We start from the raw sequence: 17,884 nt of genomic DNA on the forward strand, positions 1-17,884 counted from the left end.
GGTGTATCTCTAGCTGATCTTACAGGCTACATTTCTTTCGTAAATGTTCAGTAAGGAAACATTTGACGGGCTATTTTTTCTGATTCAGTGTTAGTTTTTTTGTAAACATCGTGTCATGATTAAAATTTGTTATATTCTATGACCAAATATTTATGCATTCTTTTTAAACCTAAACGCAAAAGTTTAGCATTATGTGTGATATCCAAACAGAACGAAAAATGGTTTAATAAAAATTGACGACACCTCGTGGCTCCAAATTTAAACGCATTTTTTCATAGAAAGGTAGTAACAGCTATAATGTAAATCTCACCTGTCTGTTTAAATATATGTATGAATGTACTAATGCATGTTATGTATGTATGTCTCGCAAAACATTGCGACAGAGGTCACAGGTTCTCACGAGCTCAGTAGCATTTGAATCTCAACCCTTCGAACGACAAATAGCGATACATTGGTCTAAAACAGTAATTCCTTCACCCTCAACTGGGAGGTTTTCTTCAGGGAGGGTCTGTTTTTTTAACAGACATTTTTTGCAAGTCATTCAACCCTCGCGTCCACGCCGGCGCATAAAAGTCGTTATTTAGAACTACGGGGGCGTCACACCAGGATGGTAGACACACCAATAAGACAATAAGACCGCTTGTTTTTTTTCACCTCTTTTTCCTGTGGCCCGTTATGGGCTCGAGCCTGCTTACGAATCCTATATTTTTTTCTTGCGCTCGCAAGTTTTCATTTACATATATATATATATATATATATATATATATATATATATATATATATATATATATATATATATATATATTTCCACTTCTATTCCGCCATCGCGTCACGGTTTCGAGCCTGCCTGCCTACAACAATTTTCCTTTTTTGCTCAACACACACCTCCAAACATCCTGGCAACGCCGGGCACCCAGGTTAGTACTCTCTAAGTAAGATTCTCAGATTGACAAAGTTTTAATCCCTTTTAGCAATATTTATTCTTTTCAATCCAAAAAAGAAAAAAAAATCTCAACTGTTATTTTCCTGAGGAACACATAATATGTCTTTTAATTTTGGATTTTTTAAAAACCTGCAATATATATATATATATATATATATATATATATATATATATATATATATATATATATATATATGTGTGTGTGTGTGTGTGTGTGTGTGTGTATGTATATATACACAGATAGATATATATACATATATGTGTGTGCGCGCTTGCGTGTAGTGTGATTAATTTTGCAAACATTATTGTTTACATATGTGCATGCATATTTCAGTGGAGTCTATTTAACAGAACTCGTCTCGTCTAACCAAAGAAAGAAACTTATTGAAACCACGTTTCCTTTTTGTTCTGACGAGGTTGGTCTCTGTGTATGCACATTTGTAACCGATAATGCTTTCATAATAAACATACTATGTACCTGCTCCCTTTTTCATTGAGAACTATTCAATAATCACGCTTCTTTCATCGGATTTTCATATAGGAAACCGATCTGTAAAACGATTACACATAAATACACACACACACGCACACACACACACACACACACACACACATATATATATATATATATATATATATATATATATATATATATATATATATATATAGATATTACTCTCTGATAACTGCTAAAATCAAAATATTGTCGGTTTCACTGACCCGCTTTAAAAGACTCTTTTAATAATTTGCTAATTTTTTTATTGACAGAATTCATTTTGGTGTCTGAAAATGATATTTATCTAATTTGAGATTTTATTTTATTTTCGATAAATCAAATTTCAGTTCGCATCATATACATATGCCTTACTACTGATATAAAAGATGCCGCGTTGATGTTTACGCGTTTAATGTGTTGTTGCCCTCTAGGCTTTAGCCTCTGTCCCATCGACGAAATGTTGCATCCTTCTGCCTGTTCTACAAAGTACTTTAATGGTGAATTCTCTGACAAACAACAAGCACTTGCACCACCTTGACGTAAATAGCCCCGACAAACCTGACAAACAGCTAAATCTCACCCATTTACAGTGTAAATCTCTAGGTGTAAGAAGGACTTCTACTCCAATAGTTTCTTCCTCAGAACGGCTAGATTTGGCACTTTCTGGCGGGATTCTACCTTCCCAACTGTACTGGCATGCAAAAATCTAAGTGTAATGTGAACAGGCATCTTGCTACTTATCTTGCTTCACATTACCCCTGCAACATGCCCCCGATAGAAGCCCCCTACTTAAAAGTGACACTGTGGCTTGTTTAAAATGAAAATTGAATTAAAAAAATTAAATATGATCGGATATCTATTTACTACATTTGATTTTTTTCAAGTATTTCTGCAACAAAGGCCCAGAGCCTGCAACCTCCAACGTATTCTAATAACCGAGCAGTGTGCGAGGAGACATGACAGGGCGGAAGGAATAAACTAAAAGAGTATAAAAAAAAGAAACACGTGACTCTAGAAACAGAAAAAGCGATGTATTATACACTTGGTCTGAGAGCGACAGAGAAAGACGTGTCCTAAATGTATGTCTGGACAAAGACAGAATACAACGGTTTTGATAAAGTACAGTCTTGCTATGCACATTTGAGTAGAATCAGACGTTTGAACAAGAAACAAGGTGGCATTCTGAAAGTGCCTGTAAATAAATGCGTGTTGTTTCAACTGTAAATAAATGAGTAATTTTCCTTGTCTTTGTTTCCTTGCAACCGTCTACATACAATGTGCGGGGCCCGACTGTTGACATGTAACGACTACGTTATATGCCAACACTCCGGAAACATGGGTAAGATCTCGAAATTTATGTAAAATCCCAATATGATACAAAGCTTGACATTTAGTAAATTTTTATAAACACATACACACATTCACACACATACTTGCACTCACACAAACACGCACGCACTCAGACACACATCTATCTACCTATCTATCTATCTATCTATCTATCTCCCTGTATATATATATATATATATATATACTTATATATATATGTTATATATATATATATATATAGTGAGAGAGAGAGAGATAGGGAGAGATATTAATAGATCGATACACAGATAGATATTTTATGATAAAAAATGTAGCGTTTAATATAAAACACACGCCATATAGATATGGATGTTTCTGCTCTGCTAACACAAACTCTTTAATGACCTCCTGTAGTCTAAGCACACGCTTTTTCACCGGTGCGCTGGAGGCTTTCCTCGAATACAATAGGAATGTATATGCTTTTTACTTGGAATGTATCCTGCATTCCTGATTGCATATTATTATTTTTTTTTACTTTTTATTTTTATTCTTTTACGTTTACTTTTTTCTTATTTTTTACTCTTCTCGTTTTATTTTTCATTGTTTACTTTGAATTATCTATTTTTATTTTTTTTTTGTTTATTCTTAATTTGTATCTCCATTTTCGGTGTTTTTTTTTTATATAATCACATTTATTCTCATCTCTATTATATATTTTTACTCCCCTCTTTTTATACCGCATATGTCTCTATTTCATACCTTTATCGTTATGTTTAATTTAATATTCTATAGTTTCCTTAAATATGATCTGCACGTTTTCTCTTATAAAGTAATGTCGATACACAATCATCGTCTTACTAAATACGCCTAATTCTAGGCATTTGCAATTATTCATAATTATATCATTCCTTTCATCTTTCATTACTTCCTCCACTGAAATTTACCATTTCTAACCTGAAATGTATACAAAAACATTGTTGCCTTCTTTGTACTTAGTTTTGTATAATACTGATTTCTTCCCTTTATCTGGTGAGAAACATTTAGCTTTAAATGACATGCCCGATGTCTCCTCTCATTTCCCTTTTCACTTAATGTAATCATCTCTATCCGTATTGACATGATAAAGTAATGAAGTTAATTTAATTATTATCTCCTTATCTATATTGTATATATGCATATATATATATAGATACATATATATATATATATATATATATATATATATATATATATATATATATATATGTGTGTGTGTGTGTGTGTCTGTATTACCTTACTCCAAGCCCTGCAAGAATTAAAGAGAAAGATCAGGTTCGAAACAGGGGTGTTAAATCCAGAGATTTTGCAAACTGTCGGAAATAATGTTTTGGAGAGAGCACGAATATGCTTGACCTTAAACTATATCCGATGATGAGACCCCAGTTTGCGATAGTTGGGGAGTGGGGAGCCCCACTTTAATTGACATTACTCCCAGGCCCACTCTGAGCCGGAGTGGTAGTACCTGTTAGGATCCCAACTATGGGTTCAATAGAAACCGACTGGAAAAAATAAATATCGTCTCTTAATTTTTTTTTCTTTAAAATAACTGGATTCAGAATTAAATAACCCGAAAAGGGTTGATATGCCGTAAAACAAAAACAACCAACCAACCAAACAACAAATATGCTAAGCTTAAAATGGATAAAATTTGACAGACATAATCTACGTAAATAATTTTTCTTTTTAATTTGAATTTTTTGTTTTTTAAATTCTAATGTCTTAGTAAGCTTGTGTTAAAATTACAGAAAGATATCGTCAAAAATAAAGAATCTATTTAAATTCAAACCCTTTAGTGACAGTTTGGACAACCTGTATATACGTATATACATACAGACGCGCACACAAAAACACATACATATAATATTTTACAAATAAACAATTATGCTTTTATATTAAGCCTTTTTTTTTAAAGATTCCTACCAGACTTTATTTGCTAATATTTGTGTAGCAACTATATATATTTTTTGATGCATATTCAGATTAGGATTTTACGATAAACGTAAGTGACGAAAAAAATTTTTTATTGTACTTACTTGTCATGGAATGAAGATTGTATCTTTTACTAATCACAAATATTAATAAAGTATATATATTTTTTAATATTCATGAAAAACAAAATTTGTTGTTTTACACATACCATAGAGAGAGAAAGAGATAGATAGATAGATAGAGAGAGAGAGAGAGAGAGAGAGAGAGAGAGAGAGAGAGAGAGAGAGAGCAGACGATGCTATTTTTACAAAACATAATACGGAGAGATAATCAATCATTCTTTCAACACTTTCCAAATGTATTAAACGTAAAAAAAACGTAACATGCGGCTGCAACTAATATATATATATATTTTTTTTTAATTCAATTTTCACCCCAAACAAGGCACAGTGCCACTTTGAAGCAGGGGGCTACTATTAGGGAATTAATTAGCGGGGTCATTATGAAGGGAGAAGAGTAGAAAGATGTTTGTTAACATTACCCTTGAACTTCTGCATATCATTGCAGTTGGGAAAGCAGAATCCCGGAAGGGAGTTCCAAAGACCCGCAGTTCTGGGGAAGAAACTATTGGAGTAAAAGGCTTTCTTGCACCTAGGGATCTCCACTGTAAAGGGATGAGACTTAGTAGCTTGTCGGGTTTGTCGGGGGTAGTTACGTCGGGGAGGTACAAGTGTTTGCAGTTCGTCAGAGCATTCACCATTAAAGTATTTGTAGAACAGGCAGAGGGATGCAACATCTCGTCGATGGGACAGAGGTTGAAGCCCAGATGACAGTTCAGGACCTATCAGGTTTGCGACTCTTTTTTGAACCCTGTCCAGGAGCGAGAGACAAGCAGCAGATGCACCAGCCCAGATGTGACAACAGTACTCCATACATGGGCGAATGGTTGCCTTATAGAGGTATAGGATACTGGCAGGCGTAAGTAGTTTTCTAGCACGGTAGAGGGAGCCAACCTTCCTTGCAGCAGCCTTGGCAATGCTCTCAATGTATCTATTCCAGTTCATATTCCCTGTAAACGTTAGGCCGAGGAGTTTAAAAGAAGTACTTTCAGGCAATGTGTTCTTGGCCATTGCTATTGGTGGTAGAGAAGGTTTCTTGTAGTTATTGAAGGAAACAAGCTTAGTCTTAGCAGCATTGAATGAGACCAACCATTTTTGTCCCCATTCCACTACGGATTGGAGGTCATCCTCTAGTGTTTCTGCCATTTTCTTGGATATGTGTTCATTTGTTTTCCCCTCATATCTGTTATAGAGAGTGGTGTCATCGGCAAATATACCCATCTCCGAAACAATATTATCAGGGAGGTCGTTTATGAATATCAGGAACAATAGAGGTCCAAGGATAGACCCCTGAGGCACTCCCGCATTTATGTCATATTGTTTGGATGTACGTCCGTCGAGGACAACTTTGATTTTTCTATTACTTAAGAAGGATTTAATTACGTTATGAATTCTTCCAGTGATTCCATATGATCTAATTTTCCTTAGAAGACCATCGTGCCATACCCTGTCAAAAGCCTTAGATATATCAAGGGCCACCGCTCTACCCTCCCCTGTTTTATCCAATGAACGGTATATACGTTCAGAAACTACAGTTAAGATATCTGCTGTTGAACGGGCTTGCCTAATCCATATTGTTTGTCAGTCAAGAGTTTAGCAGCTGTTAGGTGCTGGACTAGGGCTTTATTAACTAAGGACTCAAATATTTTGGCGAAAAGCGGGAGGAGGCTAATGGGGCGATAATTTAGTGGGTCAGTTCTTTCACCAGAATTCTTGAAGACTGGTACCACAGAGGCGGTTTTCCAGCAGTCGGGAAAACAAGATTCGTTAAGGCATTTATTGTAAAGTTTGGACATAACTGGAGCAACCTCGGCAGAGCATTTTTTTAATAGCACAACCGGGATGAGATCTGGTCCACATGCTTTAGAGGTGTCTAGGTTTTTTATAATAGCATATACCTGAGAAGGGGTGATTTTCAAGTCGTCAAGTGTGGCGTCTGTTCGCAGAGGAAAATCAGGGAGTGAGTGGTGTACCGAGTTCAGTGTGGAGTTTGAGGCAAACCGACTGGCAAGCAGATTAGCCTTGTCAGTTGCCGTGCAAGCAACCTCATGATTGTTTGTTAGTGGGGGAATAATTGACTGTCCATTATTAACTACGCTGTTGTAGATTTTCCAAAAATCCCGGGTTCCTAATTTCTGTGCTTCGATGCGCTTTCTGGTGGTTTCAGAGTAATCTGACTTAGCTGTGTCTATCACTCTCTTACAATTATTTCTAGCTTCTATAAACTTCTGTTTATTTGAGCTGGACTTATGTCGATTGAATCTGCGGAACGCATGCTGCCTTTGACAAATGGCAGCTGCACAAGCAGAAGTAAACCATTGGGGGGAGTGGGGCTTGCTATAGTATTTCCGTGCGGGAACATGTGCTTCAATAGCAGTTTTGAACTATTCAGTTGTCTCATTTGCACACTGTTCCGCTGGAAGAGTAAAGATATTTTGCCATGGGGCATCTCTGATGAGCTCCCTGATGGCTTCCCAATCAGCCTTTTTGTAATACCTCGTTGTTTTGAGTAGTGGGTCTTCAGTTTTAGGGCGAGAATTTAGGCTGATTTCTACCATTATCACAGCGTGATCAGCATTCCCGAGTGGGCTATGGACATTTGTTGTACAGTCATTGGGAACTGTTGTCAGAAAGAGATCTAGAAGTGAGGCATGTTGATCGTGCTGGTCTGGGAAACGTGTCGGAAATGTAACCATCTGAGATAGGGAATGAGATATAGAGAAGCTATATGTGGCGCTACCAGCTACGTCTGTGTGATTTGAGAATCCTAGCCAGTTACTGTGGTGGACATTGAAGTCACCAAATACATGTATTTGTGCGCTAGTATCGAGGGAGAGTGCTATATCTATGCTGTCTGAGACTTTGTTTATTAGGGTACAGTCTTGGTTTGAGGGAGAGCGGTAAGTAGCTAATATTGTGTTGCATATTTAGTCTGAAGCACATAAAGGCCTGGCCCTCTGATTCTAGTTTTATTTCTCTAGTTAGGGGGAGGGTGTTTCGAATATAGACTCCAAGTCCATGCATATGTCTGTCCGAGTCCTTACGGTAGAGTGGGAGATAACCAGGCATGTTAAAGTGGTTAGAGGGTATGGAGGAGTGAAGGTTAGTTTCACTTAATGCTAAGATATCCGGGGTGTTTACAAGGAGAAATGACTCAACATCATCTAAGTTAGTTCTAAGCCCGCAGATATTAGTAAATGCAAGCCTCAAGGGAGGAGGCAGGTTGGTTTTCTTTGAGTTTGGTCCTGGTTTAAACGTAACTTTTGCTTGAGCTGTCATTTCATTTTATTTTATTTAAAAGTTTCAGTTAGGGTGGATGAGTGAGGGGGTGCTGGACAAGTAGTTGTGCAGAATACCAGACATGCAATACAAGTAGACCATCAGCTGTCCTCACCCACAGGATTGTGGCCTCAGGAAAGCCCACCGGGGATGAGTGCAGGGTCCCTTTCCATGCGCGACATGGCACTACAAACATCCCGATATTTTACAACTGTTGATGGAGCAGCCGCTCTAAGCGCTACCAAAGAGTTAGGGCTCCTGTACTATCAGTCGGAAACAGCAGCCAGGAACTGTCAATCCGGTACCCTCAATCCATTAGGCAAAGCCAGCCCAGTTCAACTGCACTGACATATATGGCACTGAAGCACCCCACTGTGTCCAGTTAAGGGGGATGGGATGTGGCAGGAGTGGGGAAAAGCGGCGTTCATTACCCTAGTCAGGAAACAAGGTCAACCACTGGGTGATTCAAGCGAGTCCCTGTGATAGTACCTCTACGCCTGGCCAATAGGCAAAGAAGGAGTATGAAAGCCGAGCGATAGACAGAGTCTATCTCCTCCTTAAGCAGTTTAGGTTTGCCAACCGGTGATTTGTTTGAGTCACCAGCTCTAGGAAGGTTGTCGTCCAGGACTGAAGAGACCTCCCTCCCCTAGGTTTAGTTTCAGAGTTTTCCTTCTCCTAGACGGATGGCCTGGGAAGACCTACGGGTCCATCAGCTCCGAGGGGGTTCGCCCCGCGCCTGGGTCCTAATCCAGGTATTTCTGCGACCCCGCATGGGTAGTTAATATTTATTGGTTATTTAGGTTAATATCTCCTGGAAAAATCGGGCATTTAGGTTAGCTTCTACAGAAGATTTTCACTCCTCAAGTGTGGTTTAAAAATGGCATTATTATGCTGTCCATTTTCAGTTATACTGAGAGAGGGTATACGTAAAATTCATGCAGTGGAAGCAGTTAAATTTGCTACAGTATTGGATCGAGAGAGTCGAGTTGATGTATGGTTAGATATAGTTTTGTAAGTTTAGCAATGTATGGTTAGATATGGTTTAGTAGGTTTAGGAATGTATGGTTAGATATGGTTTAGTAGGTTTAGGATTAGGATAAAGTGTTAGAGTATGATCTACTTTCTATTAGAAATTCTGATTTGGTGCCCAAACCGGACATTTAGTAAGACTGAAAGATTAGATATGCTCAGTATAAAGACAAGAGAACATTTGATATGGAGTACAGTTATACCTGATAGATATAGGTTATTGCATATTCTGTAAGTATAGTTAAAGTATAGATGGATGGATAAGTAGTATTGTATACGAATGCATGGAATTTTAGACAATTTGAGCAAGTTGCCTTTAGACTACAACTAAGGAGAATGACTTCGCCTTTCTCTTAATATCCGGAAGTTTTTATTTCAATGAGTACCGGTTTAGTTTGTGTAATAATTATTGCAATACTATCTCTTAATAAAGAGATATTAACGGTTACTGTTCATTATAGATTACTTTAAGTGAATATTGAACTCACTACATAAAGTCTAATTCAAAACTTGTCCTTAGCTGAATATTTGATATTTCGTTATGACTATCAATTGCCGTTTTTATCATGTGTGTGACTGAAACAGCCATCATGGATTGGCTACCACGGCTTAAGAGAGGTCCATCTATCACCGAGAGAAGGTTAGACTGCGCTAGTTTCCTAACCTGGTATTTTTACCTCGCGGTATATACAGCTACTCGCCTTCCAAAATGATCACCCATCTGGTACTGACCAGCCTCGACATTGCTTAACTTCGGTAATCTAGGGAGTGCTGTATTAGTATTGCTTGCTAGAGTCTACTAATTCATTGATTCAAAGCTTTTTCATCATTATTATGATACAGAAATATTTGACTTTCTTAGACAAAAAAATACTACTTGATACATTTACGTAGTTTTTGTAATTTTTCATCAGTGTCTTGTTGACTGGTACAATTTAGTATTTTATTTTAATTTAAACTATTTAAACTAATTTAAACCCGGGTGCCCGGCGTTGCTCGTGTGTTTCGAGGTGTGTGTTGAGCAAAAAATAAAAAATAAAAAGTGGTAGAAGGTAGGCAGGCTCGAACCTGTACCGTGAAGGATAAAAACAAAGTGAAAAAGAAAACGTGACGTATTTACCGTTGCGTCCATCGGCAAACCGGAAGTGGCAAAGGTTTAAATTAAGGGTAGTCAATCGAAAAGACGGGATAAGTTTCGATAATATCAGCGAAAAAGCTACCCTTCCCTGTAGAAAAGTGCCCATTTAAGGGTGAAAAGGAAATGATGTTTTTTAGCCAATTCTTCGACATTTGTCGCCCGAAGGGTCGATCTTCAAAATGATACCGATCTCGTAAAAATCCGTTGCCGTTGTTGACAATTTTAGGCATACATAAACACATACATACGTACATACATACATACATGATGATTTCAACGTCTTTTCAGACGAGTGCCACTCCCTCAGACATTTAAAATCCATGAGCCCAAATGCCTGAGGGAGCATCTATACAAAGATGATGTTACAGAGTCTTAGCTTTGTACGGCAGCTAAGTCTCTCTCTCGGTTCAAAATGTTGAGATCCAGCAACAAGCAAGAGCAAGATAGCCAGCAACAAATTAAACTGCAGGCCAGCTTAATGCGGGTACTGGTCCCCCGCTTTATAGTTTTTAAATCAGAGATTTGCTTCTCCTAGAAAGGTTGCCTTCACCACGGCTTACGGGAGCCCTCTCCACCCCAATACACATATACACACACACAAATATACACGGTGCTAGTTGGCCGTTGACCCAGAAAAAGAGTTCATTCGCCCTTTGGAAAGTCTTGTTTTTAATCCTTCATACATACATACATACATACATAATTTTTTTAAACAGACAGGTGATATTTATATTATAGATGCCGACATAAGTCCTAATAAGCAGCATTCTTCTTTATAGAAATAAATAGACATCTGGTATTATTATAGACTTCTATTGGTGAATATCATCGAAATCGATTCGAAAGAAAGTAGGTGGATGCACATTTAGGAAATGTGACTACGCGCGTAGCCTTCAATTATCGATCCATTTTTCTAAAATCCTTTTATTGATTTCGGTGAATAACTATTGATCAATATTTTTAAAAATAAAGATTCCAATCAACAAATGCGGGAAAGGGTTTGGTTGTATGCGAATTAATTGATTCTGATGTTAAGAGTCTCTGACGACCCGAGAAAACGTCCTCGTTCTAAATTCAACTTTATTAAGCGCATTCTGTCAACATTCCATAGCAGATACTTCGTGAATGCCATATTTTAAACATTGATGAAATACAAATAATGGCGGAAAATAACATTCAATTTCATCATATATCATATTGCTTAGAATCGTTTCATAATATATATATATATATATATATATATATATATATGTATATATGTACATATTTTCAGAATGTGAGAGATTATATATAGTAGATTCCACAGTCGACAAGAGCAATGACAGTCAACGAACCAGAAGGCTAGGACTCGAGTTTCGCCCTCATTTGGGCCAATAAGTTAGACACATCCGAACTCAGGAGTCGAAACCCGAACCATTTGCGAAGCAGGTCCATTTCACAGTTGGATTTCGCCGCAGTTAGCTGGATCTGTGTTAGTTAATAGAATTCCTTATGTGCGGGGCGTCTGCTTAGTTAGGGGAGTGCTTGCCTCGCATGCAAGAGGCTCCGGATCGAGGATGTATCTAATTGATGAGCCACAATGAGGGCGAAACTCGAGTCTTGGACTTTCAGTTCGTTGACTGTCATCGCTCTTGTGTACTGTAACGTCGTTTGGCTGTGGAATGTATTATATATATATATATATATATATATATATATATATATATATGCGTGTGTGTATGTGTGTGTGTGGGTGGGTGGATGAAGTGATTTCTTACTCGGACTAACGCGCAGAGTGCGTTATTATTTTAAATAACTTCGGCTGATAAGTTCTAAATTTTTTTATTTACATTTGGAATTCTTTTGAAGATTTAGGTTTCATAATTTGTTGATTCATTTTTTGTTTTTTCTGCGGACTGTTATCCTCATCTCCTTAGGTGTTGTTGTTTCACCGCGTTATGACTAACTCATTCTATTGCCTTCTACGGGTAATTAAGTGCAATGGGATAAGGTTTCTGAAACTTGTAACAAATCTCCAGTAATTACTATCTTCTCGTTTTCTCACCAGGTTTTACAAACTAATCCTCGTTGTTGGTTGAGTAGGATTGAAACATCCATCTTAAGACAATGCATCCTGAACACCTAGAGTATAAACACTTCCGTCAACTACGTCACGAGATTCATCGCGCTTAATAACTTGAAAAATGCCAGAAGAAAAGTTAGACAAAACGTAGTATCTCAACAAATATGAAGATCATGATAGCAGCCAGCAAAAAGAATGAATGTTTACGATTGGTTGGAAAATGTTACAAGGTTAAATAAGGCCCAATTTAAACTCATTTTAGTAATTTATAAAATGGTCCATATATCTTACATTCGTTCAATTACATGGTTTGTATTGAACGAACGTGATGTTCGTTTATTTACTAGGTTGTATAAAACGAACGTGATGTTCGTTCATTTACTCGGCTTGTATTACACGAACGTGATGTTCGTTCATTTACTAGGTTTGTATTACACAAAAGTGATGCTCGTTCATTTACTCGACTTGTATTGCACGAACGTGATGTTCATTAATTTACTCGGCTTGTATTACATGAACGTGATGCTCGTTCATTTACTAGGTTTGTATTACACAAAAGTGATGCTCGTTCATTTACTCGACTTGTATTGCACGAACGTGATGTTCATTAATTTACTCGGCTTGTATTACATGAACGTGATGCTCGTTCATTTACTAGGTTTGTATTACTCAAACGTTGTGCTCGTTCATTTACTCAGCTTGTATAACACGAACGTGATGTTCGTTCATTTACTCGGCTTGTATTGCACGAACGTGATGTTCGTTCATTTATTCGGTTTGTATTGCACGACCGTGATGTTCGTTGATTTACTCGGCTTGTATTACACGAACGTGATGTTCGATCATTTACTCGGCTTGTATTGCACGAACGTGATGTTTGTTAATTTACTCGGCTTGTATTGCAAGAACGTGATGTTCGTCTATTTACTCGGCTTGTATTACACCAACGTGATGCGCGTTAATTTACTCGGCTTGTATTACACAAACCTGATTCTCGTTCATTTACATGGCTTGTATTATATGAACGTGATGTTCGTTCATTTACTCGACTTTTATTACACGAACGTGATGGTCGTTCATTTACTAGGCTTGTATTGCACGAACGTGATCTTCGTTCATTTACTCGGCTTTTTTTATACGAACGTGGTGTTCGTTTATTTACTAGGCTTGTATTACACACACAAGTTGTTCGTTCATTTACTCGGCTTGTAGTTCACGAACGTGATGTTTGTTCATTTACCCGGCTTGTATTGCACGAACGTGATGTTCGTTCATTAACTCGGCTTGTATTGCACGAACATGATGTTCATTCATCTACTCGGCTTGTATTACACACACTGGGCTTGTATTATACGAACGTAATTTTGGGTCATTTACTCGGCTTGTACTATACGAACGTGATGTTCGTTAATTTACTCGGCTTGTATTGACCGAACCTGATGTTCGTTCATTTACTAGGCTTGTTTTACAGGAACGTAATGTTCGTTCATGTACACGGCTTGTAATGTTCGACCGTGATAGTCGATCGTTTTCTCGGCTTGTATTACACAGGCGTTATGTTAGTTCATTTAATTGACTTGTATTACACGAACGCAATGTTCGTTCATTTACTCGGCTTGTATTGCATAAACGGGATGTTTATTATTTACTCGGCTTGTATTGCACTCGCGTGATGTTCGTTCATTTACTGTGCTTGTATTACACAAACGTGATCTTCGTTCATTTACTCGGCTTGTATTGCGCGAACAGTATGTTTGTTTATTTACTCGTTTTTGTTTTACACGAACGTGGTGTTCGTTCGTTTACTCGGCTTGTATTACACGAACGTGATGTTTGTTCATTTACTCGTCTCGTAATTTACGAACGTTATCTTCCTTCAATTACTCGGCTTGTATTACGCGAACATTATGTTCGTTCATTTACCAGGCTTCTATTACACGAACGTGATATTCGTTCATTTACTCGACTTGTATTACACGAACGTTATGTTTGTTCACTTACTCAGCTTGTATTGCACGAACGCGATGTTCGATCATTTACTCGGCTTGTATTGCACGAACGTGTTGTTCGTTCATTCACTGGGGTTGTATTATACGAACGCGAGATTCGTTTATTTACTCGCCTTGTATTACACGAACGTGAGGTTCGTTCATTTACTCGATTTGTATTACACGAACGTGATCTTCGTTCATTTACTTGGCTTGTATTGCGCGAACAGTATGTTTGTTTATTTACTCGTTTTTGTTTTACACGAACGTGGTGTTCGTTCATTTACTCGGCTTGTTTTACACGAACGTGATGTTTGTTCATTTACTCGTCTCGTAATTCACGAACTATCTTCCTTCAATTACTCGGCTTGTATTACGCGAACATTATGTTCGTTCATTTACCAGGCTTCTATTACACGAACGTGATATTCGTTCATTTACTCAGCTTGTATTGCACGAACGCGATGTTCGTTTATTCACTGGGGTTGTATTATACGAACGCGAGATTCGTTTATTTACTCTCCTTGTATTACACGAACGTGATGTTCGTTCATTTACTCGATTTGTATTACACGAACGTTATGTTCGTTCATTTACTCGATTTGTATTGTACAGACGTTATGTTCGTTCATTTACTATGCTTGTATTACAGGAACCTGATTCTCGTTCATTTACTCGGCTTGTATTATATTAACGTGATGTTCGTTCATTTACTCGGCTTGTATTACACGAACGTGATGTTCGTTTATTTACTCGTCTCGTAATTCACGAACTATCTTCCTTAAATTACTCGGCTTGTATTACGCGAACATTATGTTCGTTCATTTACCAGGCTTCTATTACACGAACGTGATATTCGTTCATTTACTCGACTTGTATTACACGAACGTGATGTTCGTCATTTTACTAGGCTTGTATTGCACGAAAGTGATGTTCGTTCATTTACTCGGCTTGTAATGTTGGAACCTGATGCTCGTTATTTAATCGGCTTGTATTACACGAACGTGATTGGCGTTCATTTACTCGGCTTGTATTACACAAACCTGATGGTCGTTCATTTACTCGGTTTGTATTTCTCGAACGTGATCTCCGTTCATTTACTGGGCTTGTATTATACGAACGTGATGTTCGTTCATTTACTCAGCTTGTATTGCACGAGCGTGATGTGCGTTCATTTACTTGACTTGTATTTCACGAAGGTGATGTGCGTTCATTTACTCGGCTTTTTTACACGAACGTAATGTTCGTTCATTTACTATGCTTGTATTAAGCGAACGTGATGTTTGTTCATTTGCTCGGCTTGTATTGCACGAACGTGATCTTCTTTCATTTACTCGGCTTTTTTTACACGAACGTGATGTTCGTTTATTTATTAGGCTTGTATTACACGCACGAGTTGTTCGTTCATTTGCTCGGCTCGTATTTAACGCACGTGATGTTTGTTCATTTACCCGGCTTGTATTGCACGAACGTGGTGTTCGTTCATTTACTTGGCTTGTACTAGGCTTGTATTACACAAACGTCTACTAGAATTGTATTACATAAGCGTTATCTTCGTTCATTTACTGGGCTTGTATTATACGAACGTAATGTTCGTTCATTTACTCGGTTGTAATATACGAACGTGATGTTCCTTCATTTACTCGGCTTGTATTACACGAACCTGATGTTCGTTCATTTACTAGGCTTGTTTTACACGAACGTGATGTTCATTACTGTACTCGGCTTGTAATGTTCCAACGTGATATTCGATCATTTACTCGGCTTGTATTATATTAACGTGATGTTCGTTCATTTACTAGGCTTGTATTACACGAACGTGATGTTCGTCCATTTACTAGGCTTGTATTGCACGAAAGTGATGTTCGTTCATTTACTCGGCTTGTAATGTTGGAACCGTATGCTCGTTATTTAATCGGCTTGTATTACACGAACGTGATTGGCGTTCATTTACTCGGCTTGTATTACACAAACCTGATGGTCGTTCATTTACTCGGTTTGTATTTCTCGAACGTGATCTCCGTTCATTTACTGGGCTTGTATTATACGAACGTGATGTTCGTTCATTTACTCAGCTTGTATTGCACGAGCGTGATGTGCGTTCATTTACTTGGCTTGTATTTCACGAAGGTGATGTGCGTTCATTTACTCGGCTTTTTTACACGAACGTAATGTTCGTTCATTTACTATGCTTGTATTAAGCGAACGTGATGTTTGTTCATTTGCTCGGCTTGTATTGCACGAACGTGATCTTCTTTCATTTACTCGGCTTTTTTTACACGAACGTGATGTTCGTTTTTTTATTAGGCTTGTATTACACGCACGAGTTGTTCGTTCATTTACTCGGCTCGTATTTAACGCACGTGATGTTTGTTCATTTACCCGGCTTGTATTGCACGAACGTGGTGTTCGTTCATTTACTTGGCTTGTACTAGGCTTGTATTACACAAACGTCTACTAGAATTGTATTACATAAGCGTTATCTTCGTTCATTTACTGGGCTTGTATTATACGAACGTAATGTTCGTTCATTTACTCGGTTGTAATATACGAACGTGATGTTTCTTCATTTACTCGGCTTGTTTTACACGAACGTGATGTTCATTACTGTACTCGGCTTGTAATGTTCCAACGTGATATTCGATCATTTACTCGGCTTGTATTACACAGACGTGATGTTCGTTCATTTACTCGGCTTGTTTTGTATGAACGGGATGTTTGTTATTAACTCGGCTTGTATTACACGAACGTGGTCTTCGTTCATTTACTGGGCTTGTATTATACGAACGTGATATTCGTTCATGTACTCGGCTTGTATTGCACGAACGTGATGTCGTTTATTTACTCGGCTTGTATTGCGCGAACGTTATGTCGTTCATTTACTCGGCTTGTATTGCACGAAGGTGATGTCGTTCATTTACTCGGCTTGTATTGCGCGAACGTGATGTTTGTTTATTTACTCGTTTTTTTTTACACGACCGTGATGTTTGTTCATTTACTCGGCTTGTATTTCACGAACGTTATCTTCCTTCATTTACTCGGCTTGTATTACGGGAACGTTATGTTCGTTCATTTACCAGGCTTGTATTAAACGAACGTGATGTTCGTTCATTTACTCAACTTGTATTGCACGAACGCGATGTTCGATCATTTACCGTGCGTGTATTGCACGAACGTGATGTTTGTTCATTTACTGGCGTTGTATTATACGAACGTTATGTTCGTTTATTTACTCGCCTTGTATAACACAAACGTGATGTTCGTTCATTTACTCGCCTTGTATTACACGAACATGAATTTTGTTTCATTTACTGGGTTTGCATTATGTTCGTTCATTAACTCGGTTTGTATTGCACAGACGTGATGTTCGTTCGTTTACTCTGCTTGTATTACACGAACGTTATGTTCGTTCATTTACTCGGCTTTTTTTACACGAACGTGATGTTCGTTCATTTACTCGGTTTGTATTGCACGAACATGATCTTCGTTCATTTACTAGGCTTGTATACCACGAACGTGATGTTCAGTAATTTACTCAGCTTGCATTGCACGAA

The sequence above is a fragment of the Euprymna scolopes genome, chromosome 6 (assembly GCF_053919585.1).
Source record: "Euprymna scolopes isolate OS-2025 chromosome 6, ASM5391958v1, whole genome shotgun sequence".
In the NCBI taxonomy this organism is placed as follows: Eukaryota; Metazoa; Mollusca; class Cephalopoda; order Sepiida; family Sepiolidae; genus Euprymna; species Euprymna scolopes.